The sequence below is a fragment of the Thermobia domestica genome, chromosome 18 (genome assembly GCF_964235325.1).
Source record: "Thermobia domestica chromosome 18, izTheDome1.hap1.1, whole genome shotgun sequence".
Classification (NCBI taxonomy): Eukaryota; Metazoa; Arthropoda; class Insecta; order Zygentoma; family Lepismatidae; genus Thermobia; species Thermobia domestica.
In genome coordinates this window covers 107,363,747-107,381,294 of record NC_137471.1, presented here as the reverse complement: position 1 = coordinate 107,381,294, position 17,548 = coordinate 107,363,747, and positions in this window count along the sequence as shown.

Sequence of the window (17,548 nt, the reverse complement as noted above, 5' to 3'; positions counted from 1 at the left end):
GTCATATGCAAGCACCATAGTGGTGTTTCAGGGAAGGGGTGTGCAGTGAAATATGCGTTATTTTGATAAAAACACAAAAGTAGTACCAAAAATGGTAAAGAATAAGGTACTTGATATCAACCATAGGGATCCCGGTTTGGGATCTTTATGAAAGATGTGCCTGCACTGCAGTTTGAGCTGTATTTCGTGAAAATATGTTAAATAGTTCGGAAGATATAGATCAAAACAGATTATAATACACAACAATTCGTAACAATTATATATGTACATATTGACATATGATATATTGTCAGAAGTTTGCCAACCAATAGTTTTACGTGAAATAAGAAAATTATAAGAAAAGTGAATAACTCAGTGGTAATTCGAATCAATTTTTGACCGAAGGTGCGCGTCATGTGATCTCATTGAAAAGGTAAGGTTTAAAGTCGTTCATGTATTATATATCTTGCTTACTTCATCATTTTATAATTTTTCTCCTAATTTGTGCCTTTCGTATCTATCCTGATGTCTTGAATATGAAAACAGCATATTTTGTTCTGACATCGAAATATATATACAGGGTGCAGCAAAATTAACCGCTGCAGAAGACAAGATAATATTTCGTTTTCAGGAAAATATAAACGTTTTCTATAATTAGGGTATTTTCTCTTTGCGTTACGTAAAAGTACACATATTTGAACTTCGGGTGTCATATGCAAGCAACATAGTGGTGTGTCAGGAAAGGGATTTGCAGTTTTATTTTGAAAAAAACACAAAAGTAGTACCAAAAATGGTAAAGAACAAGGTACTTGATATCAACCATAGGGATCCCGGTTTGGGATCTCTATGAAAGATGTGCCAGCACTGCAGTTTGAGCTTTATTTCGTGAAAATATGTTAAATAGTTAGGAAGATATAGATCAAAACAGTTTGTAATACACAACAATTCGTAACAATTCAATATGTAAGTATCGACATATGATATATTGTCAGAAGGTTGCCAACCAACAGTTTTACGTGAAATAAGAAAATTATAAGAAAGTGAATAACTCAGTGGTAATTCGAATCAATTTTTGACAGAAGGTGTGCGTCACGTGATCTCATCGAAAAGGTAAGGGTTAAAGTCGTTCATGTAGAATATATCTTACTACCTTCATCATTTTATAATTTTTCTGCTAATTTGTGCCTTTCGTGTCTATCCTGATGTGTAGAATGTGAAAACAGCATATTTTGTTCTGACATCGAAATATATATACAGGGTGCAGCAAAATTAACCGTTGCAGAAGACAAGATAATATTTCGTTTTCAGGAAAATATAAACGTTTTCTATAATTAGGGTATTTTCTCTTTGTGTTACGTAAAAATACACATATTTTAACTTCGGGTGTCATATGCAAGCAACATAGTGGTGTGTCAGGGAAGGGGTGTGCAGTGAAATATGCGTTATTTTGATAAAAACACAAAGTAGTACCAAAAATGGTAAAGAATAAGGTACTTGATATCAACCATAGGGATTCTGGTTTGGGGTGTCTATGAAAGATGTGCCTGCATTGCAGTTTGACTGCAGTTTGAGCTTTATTTCGTGAAAATATGTTAAATAGTTCGGAAGATATAGATCAAAACAGATTATAATACACAACAATTCGTAACAATTCAATATGTACATATTGACATATGATATATTGTCAGAAGGTTGCTAACCGACAGTTCTACGTGAAATAAAAAAATATAAGAAAAGTGAATAACTGAGTGGTAATTGGAATCAATTTTGACCGAAGGTGCGCGTCATGTGATCTCATTGAAAAGGTAAGGTTTAAAGTCGTTCATGTATTATATATCTTGCTTACTTCATCATTTTATAATTTTTCTCCTAATTTGTGCCTTTCGTATCTATCCTGATGTGTTGAATATGAAAACAGCATATTTTGTTCTGACATAGACAAGATAATATTTCGTTTTCAGGAAAATATAAACGTTTTCTATAATTAGGGTATTTTCTCTTTGCGTTACGTAAAAGTACACATATTTGAACTTCGGGTGTCATATGCAAGCAACATAGTGGTGTGTCAGGGAAGGGGTGTGCAGTGAAATATGCGTTATTTTTGAAAAAAAAAACACAAAAGTAGTACCAAAAATGGTAAAGCATAAGGTACTTGACATCAACCATAGGGATCCCGGTTTGGGATCTCTATGAAAGATGTTCCTGCACTGCAGTTTGAGCTTTATTACGTGAAAATATGTTAAATAGTTCGGAAGATAGATACCAAAACAGATGATAATACACAACAATTCGTAACAATTCAATATGTACATATTGACATATGATATATTGTCAGAAGTTTGCCAACCAATAGTTTTACGTGAAATAAGAAAATTATAAGAAAAGTGAATAACTCAGTGGTAATTCGAATCAATTTTTGAAAGAAGGTGCGCGTCATGTGATCTCATTGAAAAGGTAAGGGTTAAAGTCCTTCATGTATTATATATCTTGCTTACTTCATCATTTTATAATTTTTCTGCTAATTTGTGCCTTTCGTGTCTATCCTGATGTGTAGAATGTGAAAACAGCATATTTTGTTCTGACATCGAAATATATATACAGGGTGCAGCAAAATTAACCGTTGCAGAAGACAAGATAATATTTCGTTTTCAGGAAAATATAAACGTTTTCTATAATTAGGGTATTTTCTCTTTGTGTTACGTAAAAATACACATATTTGAACTTCGGGTGTCATATGCAAGCAACATAGTGGTGTGTCAGAGAAGGGGTGTGCAGTGAAATATGCGTTATTTTGAAAAAAACACAAAAGTAGTACCAAAAATGGTAAAGCATAAGGTACTTGACATCAACCATAGGGATCCCGGTTTGGGATCTCATTGAAAGATGTTCCTGCACTGCAGTTTGAGATTTATTTCGTGAAAATATGTTAAATAGTTCGGAAGATATAGACCAAAACAGATTATAATACACAACAATTCGTAACAATTCAATATGTACATATTGACATATGATATATTGTCAGAAGGTTGCCAACCAATAGTTTTACGTGAAATAAGAAAATTATAAGAAAAGTGAATAACTCAGTGGTAATTGGAATCAATTTTTGACAGAAGGTGTGCGTCACGTGATCTCATCGAAAAGGTAAAGGTTAAAGTCGGTCATGTAGGATATATCTTACTACCTTCATCATTTTATAATTTTTCTGCTAATTTGTGCCTTTCGTATCTATCCTGATGTGTAGAATGTGAAAACAGCATATTTTGTTCTGACATCGAAATATATATACAGGGTGCAGCAAAATTAACAGTTGCAGAAGACAAGATAATATTTCGTTTTCAGGAAAATATAAACGTTTTCTATAATTAGGGTATTTTCTCTTTGTGTTACGTAAAAATACACATATTTGAACTTCGGATGTCATATGCAAGCAACATAGTGGTGTGTCAGGGAAGGGGTGTGCAGTGAAATATGCGTTATTTTGATAAAAACACAAAAGTAGTACCAAAAATGGTAAAGAATAAGGTACTTGATATCAACCATAGGGATTCTGGTTTGGGGTGTCTATGAAAGATGTGCCTGCACTGCAGTTTGACTGCAGTTTGAGCTTTATTTCGTGAAAATATGTTAAATAGTTCGGAAGATATAGATCAAAACAGATTATAATACACAACAATTCGTAACAATTCAATATGTACATATTGACATATGATATATTGTCAGAAGGTTGCTAACCGACAGTTTTACGTGAAATAAAAAAATATATAAGAAAAGTGAATAACTCACTGGTAATTCGAATCAATTTTTGACAGAAGGTGTGCGTCACGTGATCTCATCGAAAAGGTAAGGGTTAAAGTCGTTCATGTATTATATATCTTGCTTACTTCATCATTTTATAATTTTTCTGCTAATTTGTGCCTTTCGTGTCTATCCTGATGTGTAGAATGTGAAAACAGCATATTTTGTTCTGACATCGAAATATATATACAGGGTGCAGCAAAATTAACCGTTGCAGAAGACAAGATAATATTTCGTTTTTAGGAAAATATAAACGTTTTTGTATAATTAGGGTATTTTCTCTTTGTGTTACGTAAAAATACACATATTTTAACTTCGGGTGTCATATGCAAGCAACATAGTGGTGTGTCAGTTAAGGGGTGTGCAGTGAAATATGCGATATTTTGATAAAAACACAAAAGTAGTACCAAAAATGGTAAAGAATAAGGTACTTGATATCAACCATAGGGATTCCCGTTTGGGGTGTCTATGAAAGATGTGCCTCCACTGTAGTTAGAGCTGAATTTCGTGAAGATATGTTAAATAGTTATGAAGATAGATACCAAAACAGATTATAATACACAACAATTCGTAACAATTCAATATGTAACTATTGACATATGATATATTGTCAGAAGGTTGCCAACCAACAGTTTTACGTGAAATAAGAAAATTATAAGAAAAGTGAATAACTCAGTGGTAATTATAATCAATTTTTGACAGTAGGTGTGCGTCACGTGATCTCATCGAAAAGGTAAAGGTTAAAGTCGGTCATGTAGGATATATCTTACTACCTTCATCATTTTATAATTTTTCTGCTAATTTGTGCCTTTCGTGTCTATCCTGATGTGTAGAATGTGAAAACAGCATATTTTGTTCTGACATCGAAATATATATACAGGGTGCAGCAAAATTAACCGTTGCAGAAGACAAGATAATATTTCGTTTTCAGGAAAATATAAACGTTTTCTATAATTAGGGTATTTTCTCTTTGTGTTACGTAAAAATACACATATTTGAACTTCGGGTGTCATATGCATCAACATAGTGGTGTGTCAGGGAAGGGGTGTGCAGTGAAATATGCGTTATTTTGATAAAAACACAAAAGTAGTAACAAAAATGGTAAAGCATAAGGTATTTGACATCAACCATAGGGATCCCGGTTTGGGATCTCTATGAAAGATGTTCCTGCACTGCAGTTTGAGATTTATTTCGTGAAAATATGTTAAATAGTTCGGAAGATATAGACCAAAACAGATTATAATACACAACAATTCGTAACAATTCAATATGTACATATTGACATATGATATATTGTCAGAAGGTTGCCAACCAATAGTTTTACGTGAAATAAGAAAATTATAAGAAAAGTGAATAACTCAGTGGTAATTGGAATCAATTTTTGACAGAAGGTGTGCGTCACGTGATCTCATCGAAAAGGTAAAGGTTAAAGTCGGTCATGTAGGATATATCTTACTACCTTCATCATTTTATAATTTTTCTGCTAATTTGTGCCTTTCGTATCTATCCTGATGTGTAGAATGTGAAAACAGCATATTTTGTTCTGACATCGAAATATATATACAGGGTGCAGCAAAATTAACCGTTGCAGAAGACAAGATAATATTTCGTTTTCAGGAAAATATAAACGTTTTCTATAATTAGGGTATTTTCTCTTTGTGTTACGTAAAAATACACATATTTGAACTTCGGATGTCATATGCAAGCAACATAGTGGTGTTTCAGGGAAGGGGTGTGCAGTGAAATATGCGTTATTTTGATAAAAACACAAAAGTAGTACCAAAAATGGTAAAGAATAAGGTACTTGATATCAACCATAGGGATCCCGGTTTGGGATCTCTATGAAAGATGTGCCTGCACTGCAGTTTGAGCTTTATTTCGTGAAAATATGTTAAATAGTTCGGAAGATATAAATCAAAACAGATTATAATACACAACAATTCGTAACAATTCAATATGTACATATTGACATATGATATATTGTCAGAAGGTTGCTAACCGACAGTTTTACGTGAAATAAAAAAATATATAAGAAAAGTGAATAACTCAGTGGTAGTTCGAATCAATTTTTGAAAGAAGGTGCGCGTCATGTGATCTCATTGAAAAGGTAAGGGTTAAAGTCCTTCATGTATTATATATCTTGCTTACTTCATCATTTTATAATTTTTCTGCTAATTTTTGCCTTTCGTCTCTATCCTGATGTGTAGAATGTGAAAACAGCATATTTTGTTCTGACATCGAAATATATATACAGGGTGCAGCAAAATTAACCGTTGCAGAAGACAAGATAATATTTCGTTATCAGGAAAATATAAACGTTTTTGTATAATTAGGGTATTTTCTCTTTGTGTTACGTAAAAATACACATATTTTAACTTCGGGTGTCATATGCAAGCAACATAGTGGTGTGTCAGGGAAGGGGTGTGCAGTGAAATATGCGATATTTTGATAAAAACACAAAAGTAGTACCAAAAATGGTAAAGAATAAGGTACTTGATATCAACCATAGGGATTCCGGTTTGGGGTGTCTATGAAAGATGTGCCTGCACTGTAGTTTGAGCTGAATTTCGTGAAGATATGTTAAATAGTTATGAAGATAGATACCAAAACAGATTATAATACACAACAATTCGTAACAATTCAATATGTAACTATTGACATATGATATATTGTCAGAAGGTTGCCAACCAATAGTTTTACGTGAAATAAGAAAATTATAAGAAAAGTGAATAACTCAGTGGTAATTGGAATCAATTTTTGACAGTAGGTGTGCGTCACGTGATCTCATCGAAAAGGTAAAGGTTAAAGTCGGTCATGTAGGATATATCTTACTACCTTCATCATTTTATAATTTTTCTGCTAATTTGTGCCTTTCGTATCTATCCTGATATGTAGAATGTGAAAACAGCATATTTTGTTCTGACATCGAAATATATATACAGGGTGCAGCAAAATTAACCGTTGCAGAAGACAAGATAATATTTCGTTTTCAGGAAAATATAAACGTTTTCTATAATTAGGGTATTTTCTCTTTGTGTTACGTAAAAATACACATATTTGAACTTCGGATGTCATATGCAAGCACCATAGTGGTGTTTCAGGGAAGGGGTGTGCAGTGAAATATGCGTTATTTTGATAAAAACACAAAAGTAGTACCAAAAATGGTAAAGAATAAGGTACTTGATATCAACCATAGGGATCCCCGTTTGGGATCTCTATGAAAGATGTTCCTGCACTGCAGTTTGAGCTTTATTTCGTGAAAATATGTTAAATAGTTCGGAAGATATAGATCAAAACAGATTATAATACACAACAATTTGTAACAATTCAATATGTACATATTGACATATGATATATTGTCAGAAGTTTGCCAACCAATAGTTTTACGTGAAATAAGAAAATTATAAGAAAAGTGAATAACTCAGTGGTAATTCGAATCAATTCTTGACCGAAAGTGCGCGTCATGTGATCTCATTGAAAAGGTAAGGTTTAAATTCGTTCATGTATTATATATCTTGCTTACTTCATCATTTTATAATTTTTCTCCTAATTTGTGCCTTTCGTATCTATCCTGATGTGTTGAATATGAAAACAGCATATTTTGTTCTGACATCGAAATATATATACAGGGTGCAGCAAAATTAACCGCTGCAGAAGACAAGATAATATTTCGTTTTCAGGAAAATATAAACGTTTTCTATAATTAGGGTATTTTCTCTTTGCGTTACGTAAAAGTACACATATTTGAACTTCGGGTGTCATATGCAAGCAACATAGTGGTGTGTCAGGAAAGGGATTTGCAGTTTTATTTTGAAAAAAACACAAAAGTAGTACCAAAAATGTTAAAGAATAAGGTACTTGATATCAACCATAGGGATCCCGGTTTGGGATCTCTATGAAAGATGTGCCTGCACTGCAGTTTGAGCTTTATTTCGTGAAAATATGTTAAATAGTTCGGAAGATATAGATCAAAACAGATTATAATACACAACAATTCGTAACAATTCAATATGTACATATTGACATATGATTATTGTCAGAAGGTTTCTAACCGACTGTTTTACGTGAAATAAAAAAATATATAAGAAAAGTGAATAACTCAGTGGTAATTCGAATCAATTTTTGAAAGAAGGTGCGCGTCATGTGATCTCATTGAAAAGGTAAGGGTTAAAGTCCTTCATGTATTATATATCTTGCTTACTTCATCATTTTATAATTTTTCTGCTAATATTTGCCTTTCGTGTCTATCCTGATGTGTAGAATGTGAAAACAGCATATTTTGTTCTGACATCGAAATATATATACAGGGTGCAGCAAAATTAACCGTTGCAGAAGACAAGATAATATTTCGTTTTCAGGAAAATATAAACGTTTTCTATAATTAGGGTATTTTCTCTTTGTGTTACGTAAAAATACACATATTTTAACTTCGGGTGTCATATGCAAGCAACATAGTGGTGTGTCAGGGAAGGGGTGTGCAGTGAAATATGCGTTATTTTGAAAAAAACACAAAAGTAGTACCAAAAATGGTAAAGCATAAGGTACTTGACATCAACCATAGGGATCCCGGTTTGGGATCTCTATGAAAGATGTTCCTGCACTGCAGTTTGAGCTTTATTTCGTGAAAATATGTTAAATAGTTCGGAAGATATAGATCAAAACAGATTATAATACACAACAATTCGTAACAATTCAATATGTACATATTGACATATGATATATTGTCAGAAGGTTGCCAACCAATAGTTTTACGTGAAATAAGAAAATTATAAGAAAAGTGAATAACTCAGTGGTAATTGGAATCAATTTTTGACAGAAGGTGTGCGTCACGTGATCTCATCGAAAAGGTAAAGATTAAAGTCGGTCATGTACGATATATCTTACTACCTTCATCATTTTATAATTTTTCTGCTAATTTGTGCCTTTCGTATCTATCCTGATGTGTTGAATATGAAAACAGCATATTTTGTTCTGAGATCGAAATATATATAAAGGGTGCAGCAAAATTAACCGCTGCAGAAGACAAGATAATATTTCGTTTTCAGGAAAATATAAACGTTTTCTATAATTAGGGTATTTTCTCTTTGCGTTACGTAAAAGTACACATATTTGAACTTCGGGTGTCATATGCAAGCAACATAGTGGTGTGTCAGGAAAGGGATTTGCAGTTTTATTTTGAAAAAAACACAAAAGTAGTACCAAAAATGGTAAAGAATAAGGTACTTGATATCAACCATAGGGATCCCGGTTTGGGATCTCTATGAAAGATCTGCCTGCACTGCAGTTTGAGCTTTATTTCGTGAAAATATGTTAAATAGTTCGGAAGATATAGATCAAAACAGATTGTAATACACAACAATTCGTAACAATTCAATATGTAAGTATCGACATATGATATATTGTCAGAAGATTGCCAACCAACAGTTTTACGTGAAATAAGAAAATTATAAGAAAAGTGAATAACTCAGTGGTAATTCGAATCAATTTTTGACAGAAGGTGTGCGTCACGTGATCTCATCGAAAAGGTAATGGTTAAAGTCGTTCATGTAGAATATATCTTACTTCCTTCATCATTTTATAATTTTTCTGCTAATTTGTGCCTTTCGTGTCTATCCTGATGTGTAGAATGTGAAAACAGCATATTTTGTTCTGACATCGAAATATATATACAGGGTGCAGCAAAATTAACCGTTGCAGAAGACAAGATAATATTTCGTTTTCAGGAAAATATAAACGTTTTCTATAATTAGGGTATTTTCTCTTTGTGTTACGTAAAAATACACATATTTGAACTTCGGGTGTCATATGCAAGCAACATAGTGGTGTGTCAGGGAAGGGGTGTGCAGTGAAATATACGTTATTTTGATAAAAACACAAAATTAGTACCAAAAATGGTAAAGAATAAGGTACTTGATATCAACCATAGGGATCCCGGTTTGGGATCTCTATGAAAGATGTGCCTGCACTGCAGTTTGAGCTTTATTTCGTGAAAATATGTTAAATAGTTCGGAAGATATAGATCAAAAAAATTATAATACACAACAATTCGTAACAATTCAATATGTACATATTGACATATGATATATTGTCAGAAGGTTGCTAACCGACAGTTTTACGTGAAATAAAAAAATATATAAGAAAAGTGAATAACTCAGTGGTAATTCGAATCAATTTTTGAAAGAAGGTGCGCGTCATGTGATCTCATTGAAAAGGTAAGGGTTAAAGTCCTTCATGTATTATATATCTTGCTTACTTCATCATTTTATAATTTTTCTGCTAATTTTTGCCTTTCGTGTCTATCCTGATGTGTAGAATGTGAAAACAGCATATTTTGTTCTGACATCGAAATATATATACAGGGTGCAGCAAAATTAACCGTTGCAGAAGACAAGATAATATTTCGTTTTCAGGAAAATATAAACGTTTTTGTATAATTAGGGTGTTTTCTCTTTGTGTTACGTAAAAATACACATATTTTAACTTCGGGTGTCATATGCAAGCAACATAGTGGTGTGTCAGGGAAGGGGTGTGCAGTGAAATATGCGATATTTTGATAAAAACACAAAAGTAGTACCAAAAATGGTAAAGAATAAGGTACTTGATATCAACCATAGGGATTCCGGTTTGGGGTGTCTATGAAAGATGTGCCTACACTGTAGTTTGAGCTGAATTTCGTGAAGATATGTTAAATAGTTATGAAGATAGATACCAAAACAGATTATAATACACAACAATTCGTAACAATTCAATATGTAACTATTGACATATGATATATTGTCAGAAGTTTGCCAACCAATAGTTTTACGTGAAATAAGAAAATTATAAGAAAAGTGAATAACTCAGTGGTAATTCGAATCAATTTTTGACCGAAGGTGCGCGTCATGTGATCTCATTGAAAAGGTAAGGTTTAAATTCGTTCATGTATTATATATCTTGCTTACTTCATCATTTTATAATTTTTCTCCTAATTTGTGCCTTTCGTATCTATCCTGATGTGTTGAATATGAAAACAGCATATTTTGTTCTGACATCGAAATATATATGCAGGGTGCAGCAAAATTAACCGCTGCAGAAGACAAGATAATATTTCGTTTTCAGGAAAATATAAACGTTTTCTATAATTAGGGTATTTTCTCTTTGCGTTACGTAAAAGTACACATATTTGAACTTCGGGTGTCATATGCAAGCAACATAGTGGTGTGTCAGGAAAGGGATTTGCAGTTTTATTTTGAAAAAAAACACAAAAGTAGTACCAAAAATGGTAAAGAATAAGGTACTTGATATCAACCATAGGGATCCCCGTTTGGGATCTCTATGAAAGATGTGCCTGCACTGCAGTTTGAGCTTTATTTCGTGAAAATATGTTAAATAGTTCGGAAGATATAGATCAAAACAGATTGTAATAGACAACAATTCGTAACAATTCAATATGTAAGTATCGACATATGATATATTGTCAGAAGGTTGCCAACCAACAGTTTTACGTGAAATAAGAAAATTATAAGAAAAGTGAATAACTCAGTGGTAATTGGAATCAATTTTTGACAGAAGGTGTGCGTCGCGTGATCTCATCGAAATGGTAAAGGTTAAAGTCGGTCATGTAGAATATATCTTACTACCTTCATCATTTTATAATTTTTCTGCTAATTTGTGCCTTTCGTATCTATCCTGATGTGTAGAATGTGAAAACAGCATATTTTGTTCCGACATCGAAATATATATACAGGGTGCAGCAAAATTAACCGTTGCAGAAGACAAGATAATATTTCGTTTTCAGGAAAATATAAACGTTTTCTATAATTAGGGTATTTTCTCTTTGTGTTACGTAAAAATACACATATTTGAACTTCGGATGTCATATGCAAGCAACATAGTGGTGTTTCAGGGAAGGGGTGTGCAGTGAAATATGCGTTATTTTGATAAAAACACAAAAGTAGTACCAAAAATGGTAAAGAATAAGGTACTTGATATCAACCATAGGGATCCCCGTTTGGGATCTCTATGAAAGATGTGCCTGCACTGCAGTTTGAGCTTTATTTCGTGAAAATATGTTAAATAGTTCGGAAGATATAGATCAAAACAGATTATAATACACAACAATTCGTAACAATTCAATATGTACATATTGACATATGATTACTGTCAGAAGGTTTCTAACCGACTGTTTTACGTGAAATAAAAAAATATATAAGAAAAGTGAATAACTCAGTGGTAATTCGAATCAATTTTTGAAAGAAGGTGCGCGTCATGTGATCTCATTGAAAAGGTAAGGGTTAAAGTCCTTCATGTATTATATATCTTGCTTACTTCATCATTTTATAATTTTTCTGCTAATATTTGCCTTTCGTGTCTATCCTGATGTGTAGAATGTGAAAACAGCATATTTTGTTCTGACATCGAAATATATATACAGGGTGCAGCAAAATTAACCGTTGCAGAAGACAAGATAATATTTCGTTTTCAGGAAAATATAAACGTTTTCTATAATTAGGGTATTTTCTCTTTGTGTTACGTAAAAATACACATATTTTAACTTCGGGTGTCATATGCAAGCAACATAGTGGTGTGTGAGGGAAGGGGTGTGCAGTGAAATATGCGTTATTTTGAAAAAAACACAAAAGTAGTACCAAAAATGGTAAAGCATAAGGTACTTGACATCAACCATAGGGATCCCGGTTTGGGATCTCTATGAAAGATGTTCCTGCACTGCAGTTTGAGCTTTATTTCGTGAAAATATGTTAAATAGTTCGGAAGATATAGATCAAAACAGATTATAATACACAACAATTCGTAACAATTCAATATGTACATATTGACATATGATATATTGTCAGAAGGTTGCCAACCAATAGTTTTACGTGAAATAAGAAAATTATAAGAAAAGTGAATAACTCAGTGGTAATTGGAATCAATTTTTGACAGAAGGTGTGCGTCACGTGATCTCATCGAAAAGGTAAAGATTAAAGTCGGTCATGTACGATATATCTTACTACCTTCATCATTTTATAATTTTTCTGCTAATTTGTGCCTTTCGTATCTATCCTGATGTGTAGAATGTGAAAACAGCATATTTTGTTCTGACATCGAAATATATATACAGGGTGCAGCAAAATTAACCGTTGCAGAAGACAAGATAATATTTCGTTTTCAGGAAAATATAAACGTTTTCTATAATTAGGGTATTTTCTCTTTGTGTTACGTAAAAATACACATATTTGAACTTCGGATGTCATATGCAAGCAACATAGTGGTGTTTCAGGGAAGGGGTGTGCAGTGAAATATGCGTTATTTTGATAAAAACACAAAAGTAGTACCAAAAATGGTAAAGAATAAGGTACTTGATATCAACCATAGGGATCCCGGTTTGGGATCTCTATGAAAGATGTTCCTGCACTGCAGTTTGAGCTTTATTTCGTGAAAATATGTTAAATAGTTCGGAAGATATAGATCAAAACAGATTATAATACACAACAATTCGTAACAATTCAATATGTACATATTGACATATGATATATTGTCAGAAGTTTGCCAACCAATAGTTTTACGTGAAATAAGAAAATTATAAGAAAAGTGAATAACTCAGTGGTAGTTCGAATCAATTTTTGACCGAAGGTGCGCGTCATGTGATCTCATTGAAAAGGTAAGGTTTAAAGTCGTTCATGTATTATATATCTTGCTTACTTCATCATTTTATAATTTTTCTCCTAATTTGTGCCTTTCGTATCTATCCTGATGTGTTGAATATGAAAACAGCATATTTTGTTCTGACATCGAAATATATATACAGGGTGCAGCAAAATTAACCGCTGCAGAAGACAAGATAATATTTCGTTTTCAGGAAAATATAAACGTTTTCTATAATTAGGGTATTTTCTCTTTGCGTTATGTAAAAGTACACATATTTTAACTTCGGGTGTCATATGCAAGCAACATAGTGGTGTGTCAGGAAAGGGATTTGCAGTTTAATTTTGAAAAAAACACAAAAGTAGTACCAAAAATGGTAAAGAATAAGGTACTTGATATCAACCATAGGGATCCCCGTTTGGGATCTTTATGAAAGATGTGCCTGCACTGCAGTTTGAGCTTTATTTCGTGAAAATATGTTAAATAGTTCGGAAGATATAGATCAAAACAGATTGTAATACACAACAATTCGTAACAATTCAATATGTAAGTATCGACATATGATATATTGTCAGAAGGTTGCCAACCAACAGTTTTACGTGAAATAAGAAAATTATAAGAAAAGTGAATAACTCAGTGGTAATTCGAATCAATTTTTGACAGAAGGTGTGCGTCACGTGATCTCATCGAAAAGGTAAGGGTTAAAGTCGTTCATGTAGAATATATCTTACTACCTTCATCATTTTATAATTTTTCTGCTAATTTGTGCCTTTCGTGTCTATCCTGATGTGTAGAATGTGAAAACAGCATATTTTGTTCTGACATCGAAATATATATACAGGGTGCAGCAAAATTAACCGTTGCAGAAGACAAGATAATATTTCGTTTTCAGGAAAATATAAACGTTTTCTATAATTAGGGTATTTTCTCTTTGTGTTACGTAAAAATACACATATTTTAACTTCGGATGTCATATGCAAGCAACATAGTGGTGTTTCAGGGAAGGGGTGTGCAGTGAAATATGCGTTATTTTGATAAAAACACAAAAGTAGTTCCAAAAATGGTAAAGAATAAGGTACTTGATATCAACCATAGGGATCCCGGTTTGGGATCTCTATGAAAGATGTGCCTGAACTGCAGTTTGAGCTTTATTTCGTGAAAATATGTTAAATAGTTCGGAAGATATAGATCAAAACAGATTATAATACACAACAATTCGTAACAATTCAATATGTACATATTGACATATGATATATTGTCAGAAGTTTGCCAACCAATAGTTTTACGTGAAATAAGAAAATTATAAGAAAAGTGAATAACTGAGTGGTAATTCGAATCAATTTTTGACCGAAGGTGCGCGTCATGTGATCTCATTGAAAAGGTAAGGTTTAAAGTCGTTCATGTATTATATATCTTGCTTACTTCATCATTTTATAATTTTTCTCCTAATTTGTGCCTTTCGTATCTATCCTGATGTGTTGAATATGAAAACAGCATATTTTGTTCTGACATCGAAATATATATACAGGGTGCAGCAAAATTAACCGCTGCAGAAGACAAGATAATATTTCGTTTTCAGGAAAATATAAACGTTTTCTATAATTAGGGTATTTTCTCTTTGCGTTACGTAAAAGTACACATATTTGAACTTCGGGTGTCATATGCAAGCAACATAGTGGTGTGTCAGGAAAGGGATTTGCAGTTTTATTTTGAAAAAAACACAAAAGTAGTACCAAAAATGGTAAAGAATAAGGTACTTGATATCAACCATAGGGATCCCCGTTTGGGATCTCTATGAAAGATGTGCCTGCACTGCAGTTTGAGCTTTATTTCGTGAAAATATGTTAAATAGTTCGGAAGATATAGATCAAAACAGATTGTAATACACAACAATTCGTAACAATTCAATATGTAAGTATCGACATATGATATATTGTCAGAAGGTTGCCAACCAACAGTTTTACGTGAAATAAGAAAATTATAAGAAAAGTGAATAACTCAGTGGTAATTCGAATCAATTTTTGACAGAAGGTGTGCGTCACGTGATCTCATCGAAAAGGTAAGGGTTAAAGTCGTTCATGTAGAATATATCTTACTACCTTCATCATTTTATAATTTTTCTGCTAATTTGTGCCTTTCGTATCTATCCTGATGTGTAGAATGTGAAAACAGCATATTTTGTTCTGACATCGAAATATATATACAGGGTGCAGCAAAATTAACCGTTGCAGAAGACAAGATAATATTTCGTTTTCAGGAAAATATAAACGTTTTCTATAATTAGGGTATTTTCTCTTTGTGTTACGTAAAAATACACATATTTGAACTTCGGATGTCATATGCAAGCAACATAGTGGTGTTTCAGGGAAGGGGTGTGCAGTGAAATATGCGTTATTTTGATAAAAACACAAAAGTAGTACCAAAAATGGTAAAGAATAAGGTACTTGATATCAACCATAGGGATCCCGGTTTGGGATCTCTATGAAAGATGTGCCTGCACTGCAGTTTGAGCTGAATTTCGTGAAAATATGTTAAATAGTTATGAAGATAGATACCAAAACAGATTATAATACACAACAATTCGTAACAATTCAATATGTAACTATTGACATATGATATATTGTCAGAAGGTTGCCAACCAATAGTTTTACGTGAAATAAGAAAATTGTAAGAAAAGTGAATAACTCAGTGGTATTTCGAATCAATTTTTGACAGAAGGTGTGCGTCACGTGATCCCATCGAAAAGGTAAAGGTTAAAGTCGGTCATGTAGGATATATCTTACTACCTTCATCATTTTATAATTTTTCTGCTAATTTGTGCCTTTCGTATCTATCCTGATGTGTAGAATGTGAAAACAGCATATTTTGTTCTGACATCGAAATATATATACAGGGTGCAGCAAAATTAACCGTTGCAGAAGACAAGATAATATTTCGTTTTCAGGAAAATATAAACGTTTTCTATAATTAGGGTATTTTCTCTTTGTGTTACGTAAAAATACACATATTTGAACTTCGGATGTCATATGCAAGCAACATAGTGGTGTTTCAGGGAAGGGGTGTGCAGTGAAATATGCGTTATTTTGATAAAAACACATAAGTAGTACCAAAAATGGTAAAGAATAAGGTACTTGATATCAACCATAGGGATCCCCGTTTGGGATCTCTATGAAAGATGTGCCTGCACTGCAGTTTGAGCTTTATTTCGTGAAAATATGTTAAATAGTTCGGAAGATATAGATCAAAACAGATTGTAATACACAACAATTCGTAACAATTCAATATGTAAGTATCGACATATGATATATTGTCAGAAGGTTGCCAACCAACAGTTTTACGTGAAATAAGAAAATTATAAGAAAAGTGAATAACTCAGTGGTAATTCGAATCAATTTTTGACAGAAGGTGTGCGTCACGTGATCTCATCAAAAAGGTAAGGGTTAAAGTCTTTCATGTAGAATATATCTTACTACCTTCATCATTTTATAATTTTTCTGCTAATTTGTGCCTTTCGTGTCTATCCTGATGTGTAGAATGTGAAAACAGCATATTTTGTTCTGACATCGAAATATATATACAGGGTGCAGCAAAATTAACCGTTGCAGAAGACAAGATAATATTTCGTTTTCAGGAAAATATAAACGTTTTCTATAATTAGGGTATTTTCTCTTTGTGTTACGTAAAAATACACATATTTTAACTTCGGGTGTCATATGCAAGCAACATAGTGGTGTGTCAGGGAAGGGGTGTGCAGTGAAATATGCGTTATTTTGAAAAAAACACAAAAGTAGTACCAAAAATGGTAAAGCATAAGGTACTTGACATCAACCATAGGGATCCCGGTTTGGGATCTCTATGAAAGATGTTCCTGCACTGCAGTTTGAGCTTTATTTCGTGAAAATATGTTAAATAGTTCGGAAGATATAGATCAAAACAGATTATAATACACAACAATTCGTAACAATTCAATATGTACATATTGACATATGATATATTGTCAGAAGGTTGCCAACCAATAGTTTTACGTGAAATAAGAAAATTATAAGAAAAGTGAATAACTCAGTGGTAATTGGAATCAATTTTTGACAGAAGGTGTGCGTCACGTGATCTCATCGAAAAGGTAAAGATTAAAGTCGGTCATGTACGATAT